Source organism: Lissotriton helveticus, chromosome 3_1, assembly GCF_964261635.1.
Source record: "Lissotriton helveticus chromosome 3_1, aLisHel1.1, whole genome shotgun sequence".
NCBI lineage: Eukaryota > Metazoa > Chordata > Amphibia > Caudata > Salamandridae > Lissotriton > Lissotriton helveticus.
Window position 1 is genome coordinate 962249555 of NC_136061.1, and position 6573 is coordinate 962256127.

The following is a 6573-nucleotide window of genomic DNA, read 5'->3' on the forward strand; positions in this document are numbered from 1 at the left end:
AAGCAACATTTCATCACTTGGACTGGCTTGAGGCACGGAGTCAAGTCAGCAGTCAGACGCTGGGCCCGCACTGCCCAGCGCGCGCTCATGTTCGGGCGACTGCACGTGGCTTCTCCACCTGGAGGCGCCATTCCGGATTTATAGAGAATGATAATTCTCTCAAGTTACTGTGCTGCGCAGCCCCGCAGGATAGAGCACGACAAAATGGAGTAAACGGCACCTATCATCAGCCACGAGTCATTCGTCAAATCATGCAACCCCCACTGCCTGCTAAAGGTACAAAAGAAAATAAAAAATCTTGGGTTACAGCGTGGGTCACCTTTACATTCACTTCGCACGCCCTGTCACTCTGCTCACTCGAAGGCGGGAGAAAGTTCAAGGCTCTCGTTTTCCACCTGAGCCGCGGATGGGAAACTTCATACCCAACTTCAGGGAAACTCCATAAAAATGCCAGAGCGGTCAGCGACCCGGGACTACCGAAAACACCTCTTACTGTAGAGGGGCGGCACACAGTTTGTTCCTTCTTAAACCGTGAAATAAACATGCCGCGACGTCTTCTTTGTTCCAAGCAGTGATACAGTGAGGCAAGAATTACTGGAGCTCTTCCTTGGGATAAAACGCGTGAGATGTGCATTGTGATAGGGGGTGAAACCGAAAGATGCACATCCACGGGGTGTGTGAGATGTAAGAGCCAAGTGTGTTCTTTACTCCTTGTAAGTACACAGTGTGATAAGACATAGTGATGCAGTGCGATAAAACCTGGGCCACTGGAATTATGCGGCAGGAGAGACAAATTATGCAGCAGGGTTGAGTAAATTATGCGGCAAGAAAAGGCATATTTTACAGCATACTGCTTAACATTTTGTAACAGTATTACATCATTATTTCGTCGTTTTTAAACTTGGTAACACTCTCTGGGCATCGGTTGCATTATGTAACTACCAATTAAACACCCAAATATAGCAATATTTGACCAGTCCAGGTTTGCAAAGGTCCTTCCACTGCGCACCAACACGTGCCGCTGAATTTTTTGTAATCTTTGTACAGTTTGGGTTAAAATCTGCAGATTATGCGTCAGATAATGAATTATATGGCAAATACGGCAACTCTAAAATGATGCAAACATCGCTGTGGCCACACAATCGCATAATTCCAGTGGCCCTCGTTTAATCATATTGATGGAGTGTGAAAAGACATAGTGATGCGGAGCAATAGACATGCCCAGAGATAGCCTTATCTATCACAGTTGCTGACAGTGTAATATTTAGGGGGTGATGCAGTGAGACAAGCATGTCTGCGGTGCTCTTTATTTTGTAGACATATCCGGAGGTGCTCTGTTTATATTCCAGTGGAGGAGTGTGAGAGACATATTCAGGGATGCTCTATATTTATTGCAGTGAGATAGACTTATCTGCACATGTATGTTTGTTGCAGTGTTGCGGTGCTTATATGTATAGCATTTATGCAATGCAATAGACGGATAGGTGGTGCCCTATTTTTATTTAGGTGATGCAGTGTGACATATCCGCAGATGCTGTGTATTTATAGCAGTGATGCAGTATCATAGACATATCTTGGCGCTCTATTTGTATTACAGTGATATAGGCATATCTACGGGTGCTGTAAGTTTGTTGCAGTGAGGCTGTGTGACAGACAGGTCTGCGGTGCTCTGTATATTTCTAGCAGTCACGCAGTGCGAGAGACATATCAGGGGTGCCCTCTTTTATTGCAGTGAGGCAGTATGACAGACATGTCTGGGGGCTCTTTATTTTGTAGAAGTGACAGGGGTGTTCTTGTTTCCACCTGTGACGCGCTGACAGACACTTGCCCGGGGGGTTCATTGTTAATGGAGGAAACAGCGAGATCACGATGCTTGTCTATTGCATTCAGTGACACATAGACATGTTAGGGGTACAATGACCGTCACATGGTGGGATGGAACTCATCAGTGCCCGCAGCGCCCCCACCCTGCTCCCCGGGACACTCAAGACGTGGATTACCGTCTGACGCGTTTTGTGGACCCAGTTTTAAGACGTTGACAGTGGATTCGGCCGGGCTTCTGGGCCCAACAGACTTGGCCATTATGCATCGGTAACAATGTAAGATGTCCGCAGCCACGGGTGATAAATGGAAGATTGAAATGTGTGAAGATAGGGGGAATCCCATTGTTCAGGCCGGGGGCCTTGAAAAGCCCCAGAGGACGCGCAAATGGTGAGAGATGAATACAAGAAAAAAAAGGCAATATATGCACAGAGCCTCGAGACAGTGTGAACACTAACTATTCTGCATAAACAGCGTGCAGTATACACACAAAACACAGGGAACGTTCATGCAATACAGAGTGCAATCAGCACGACCAGATTGTAAAAAAAAACTGCTTGCACGGTGTGTTGTAAAAACACACTGTACTGCTGCAGGCACGGAGTTTGCACGCACAATACACTGCACAGTCACCAAAATGCACGCAACACAGAAAACAAACATGCAGAAGCAGTACACTGTAAAACTCGTCATCTACACCCAGTACTGTACGCATATAGAATGCATATATAATTCAAGCAGACTATACTGTTTGAAAACAGCCTGCAGACATGTGCTAAACACATAAACCACGCACACGCAATATACTCTAAACACACAGCAGGCAGACGCGGAATGCATACAATCTGTGCCTTGCATAGGCGGCATGCACCTAAATAGACTACAGAGCACAGCCTACTGTCCACCAAGTGGCATTGTTCACAATACCGCGTGCAATGGAAGGCATACATACTCACGCAATGTACACTATAAACTATGATCTGTATTACATGTCTATGGTGCACATGTTGAGTGGCGCAGACCCGGTGGAATGCTCACTCATCTTGTAAACGCTATATGTTGTGCACAAAATACAAGCCCATTATTCTGCACAATTGCCATGCACACAGGAGACACCGAAAAAACAACGTGCACTGCTCAATGTTTAAGGTGTGAACACGCCTAATGCACATCATACCATACATGCATGGTATGGACACAAAGTATATTGTAAAAGGAGCGCGCTTAGAGTATATGTTAACCATACATATAATATGCTCTTAATAAACTGAACTTAACTGGCATGCACAGACGACACACACAAAATAAACTAGGCAGACAACGTTAGGTCGGAGTATTGCACACACAGTCTGTACACGCCATATAGAATACACAGACATGACATGGAAAATGTGTACTTGAATAGTATGCACGCGTTATACTTTACTCATAAACAGCTCGCACAAAATATACTGTACACAAAGAGTGCGCATGCGCGCCCCCGTACTGTAAACATATGCGAATACTATTCGGAACACAAATAGAACTGTCTTAATATCTACTCTGGAAAACATCCTTTAAAAGCGAACCCTGCTTATGATGTGTTTAAGTTAACCAGCGGGGCACGCAGGCACATAGCCTGCCCACACACCATGCAACATACACATTGGATGCGCTTGGACAGCCGTATATAAAATAGGCATGCGATGCGCGCCGACTGTACAGCGCTTAGACTAGGCAAGCAGACCTACATAAAAACAAGCTCCTTTTATTTTAACGCGCGCACACAACTTGCGTCCACAAACTGATATGCAGGTCTGCCAACGCAGAAAGCTAACACAGCACCGAAGAGGGCGAAGGCAGCGGACTGGCTATGCATAGCCTGCTGTAAAGCGTCTGAAGGTACCCGCAGGAGAAACACTCAGCGCTAGAAACTTACAAGAACAGAACAGTGCAAACAGGCACGAATGTACATATATTGAACACTTTCTAGTATTACAAACTATCTAAATCCCCTGTCTGTGAGGATACAGGCTCAGAATTGTTCAAAACACGCCTCAAGTACAATACTAACTGCCCTGGGTATTCTTCATTCTCAGCAAAGAGGCCATGTATTGAATGGGCAGAGACTTGACCACAACCTTCAGTGCGAGAAGCTGGCATCGGGGGCAAATGGAAGGCTGAAACTATGATTATAAGGAGCGCACACTGCTTCGAGGACTTCAGAACCCTCCCCCCCCCCCCCATGCTCTCAAAACCGTGTTGTTCAGCAAGTCCAGATGCCCACCGTAAAGCCACCCAAGTTCGCAGGGCACATGAAGAGTATACAGGACACTACACCACACCCCTCTCTCTGGCACATATTTCCAATAAGTACTCGCCGTTTCCAGCCTCCCTTTTAACTCTTCGCTGATGAGGGAGTGCAGTTGGCACAGACACTGCCTACGGCAGCTTCATTTAAGTCTACCTTGTAGGCACTCCGGACTAGTGCGTCTCCCTGGCTCCGGTGCCTGACCCTGGACGCACTCCCGGTGGCCGCCCCCTCACCCTTCCCCAGCGACCTGGCCCCTGCCCCCTGCCGGCTCCTCACCTCTCTGGCCGGGACTGGCTGCTCGGGAGCTCCTGTCCGTCTGTCTGCGGGTGAAGCTGTCCTCTCCTCTCCGAGCGCACAAGTCACTGATCCGACTCCCGGGCCCGCCTCTTCATATATATCTCTGGCGCTCCTCTAGGGGGCAGCGGCGCGCTGGCTGCCAAAACACCAGAGTGAGGAGAGAAAAGCAAAGAACGGGGATTTGCTGCTGTCCCGGGCCGCGCCTCTGCCCCGCCCCTGGGACTCCGGCGGAGGCTGCCGGGGGCGCACGGACACAGGGAATCTCGCGGACTGACTGACACCTCCCCGGAGCCCCGGGGCATCCGTCGAGACACGTACACTGAACCCCTGGCGTCTATCCGGACACCTCTCTCCCAGGACCGAGCGCTCTCTGATGGAAAGGACTCCCCGAACCCATGGGTCTTCCAGACTGAATGTCACTCTCCCTGAACCCAGGGATCGGATCTCACTCACTGGATAATATTCTACCTGAACTCGGGGTCTTCTTCCCCATAGTGGCGAAGCACAAAATGATGTCCCACCCCTCCCGCGGGCCCACACCCACCGAGGGGTTCCTGAGACTCCACTATGCCGTATCTCACAAACGTCTTGGGACGAATTAGACACCCCCCCCCCCCCCTGAAGGGGGCCCCCTGCCCCGCCCTGCTCTCTTGGGGTCTTCCTGCACGGTTATTGACGGGGGAGGCCTGACATACTTTCATAGGCATGACATGGCGCAGACTTTTACTCCAGCTTCTTGCTTTTCTGAGGCCCTACCCGCCATGTGACACACTGCCCACCGCTTACTGATCTTTCATAGGCCTGATATGGTACTGACTTTACTCCGGTTTTGTTTTTTTCTGAGGCATTAACCGCCACGTGACTGACTCTGCACCCCCTTCTAGCCAACCATAAGCTTTGACCTTTCACGTGGTTCACTATCCCAGCTTATTGATGTGGCAGGCCCTGCCTGGTGCATGATTGACTTTAACCCACTCTGCTGGCTCGTGCCCTATTTCTCGCACTCCCTCAGTCCAATCCAATCCAAAAATCTTTATTTCGGCCATATAGACCATAAAAGATGCAATAAAATACAATACATACATATAAAATACGGTATAAAATACATTATAGAAAAGTCTCTTCTCGACCAGCGAGGGATAGAGGGTGCAGCACAGTACCATGATTCAGGGGACTATTTTCTTTCTAATTATCCATACTGCCATTAGGAATTTGGATACAGCAAACACAATGTGGCCCAGAGTACTGGTTTTCATAACTCTGTATGCCTGTGTGTACTTCCTGAACCCCAGGTTTCTGCAGAGCGGCGCTATCCAATATTTCCTGGGTCTGTGATAGGCAGGGCATACAAACATGATATGGAGGTCATCTTCCTCATGAGTGTTGCAGCATGGACACAGTTTGTCACCCCCTTTAGTCCATTTACAGGTAAAAGTTTTGGTAGGGAGTGTGCCAAGCCTCCATTGCACAAACAATTTCCTCGCCAGTACTGGAAAAATAAAGTCCATAAAAGGTTCAAAAGCATAACATTTTTTGGATTCCATGAATCGTGCAGTGAGGGTGCCGCTGTTGTAAGCGTTTGCCATAAGTGAAAGGCTCTTGTCCTTATAAATTTGGGTCAACGCTTTGCGTGAGATCCCTTGGCAGCCTCGAACAGGATCGTCCCATAGCTCCCTCAGTCATTTATAGGTCCACCGTAAACGCAGCTGACATTTCCCCAGCTCTACTGGCATTACAGTTGTATCCGCCCTACCCGTGACTGACCCTCTGCCACCCACTCTTATTAGTCTTTCAGAGGCTTCAACTGGGCATGTGACTGACTTCATCCCACACCTAACCCACTTTTAGAGGCACTAGACTGGCATGTGACTGACTGCCACAGACCTGCACCCCTTTCGAAACCACGAGACCAGACTTGAGGGTGACTGACTGTCACAGACCTGCATCCCTTTCGAAGACACTAGGCTGGCTTGTGACTGACTTCCACAGACCTGCATCCCTTTCAAAGCCACTAGACTACTTGAGGGTGACTGACTGTTACAGGCCTACAATCCATTCAAAGACACCAGACTTGCATAGCACTGACTGCCACAGACCTGCACTCGTCCAAAGTCAGTGGCTTTGACAATCAACACGTAAGACACTAGGCTAATCTTGGATAT

The 6573-nt window shown here is 48.6% G+C and overlaps 1 protein-coding gene across 1 annotated transcript in view; it reads right to left on the bottom strand.

The window, feature by feature from the left end:
• ACKR3 (atypical chemokine receptor 3) overlaps window positions 1–4543 on the bottom strand; it is a 39853-nt gene extending 35310 nt beyond the window's left edge. Inside the window, exon 1 of the mRNA XM_078681370.1 lies at window positions 4391–4543. The gene's annotated coding sequence lies outside the window, so the exon portion shown is untranslated. The remainder of the gene's footprint in view (window positions 1–4390) is intronic.
• Window positions 4544–6573: the final 2030 nt, after the last annotated feature.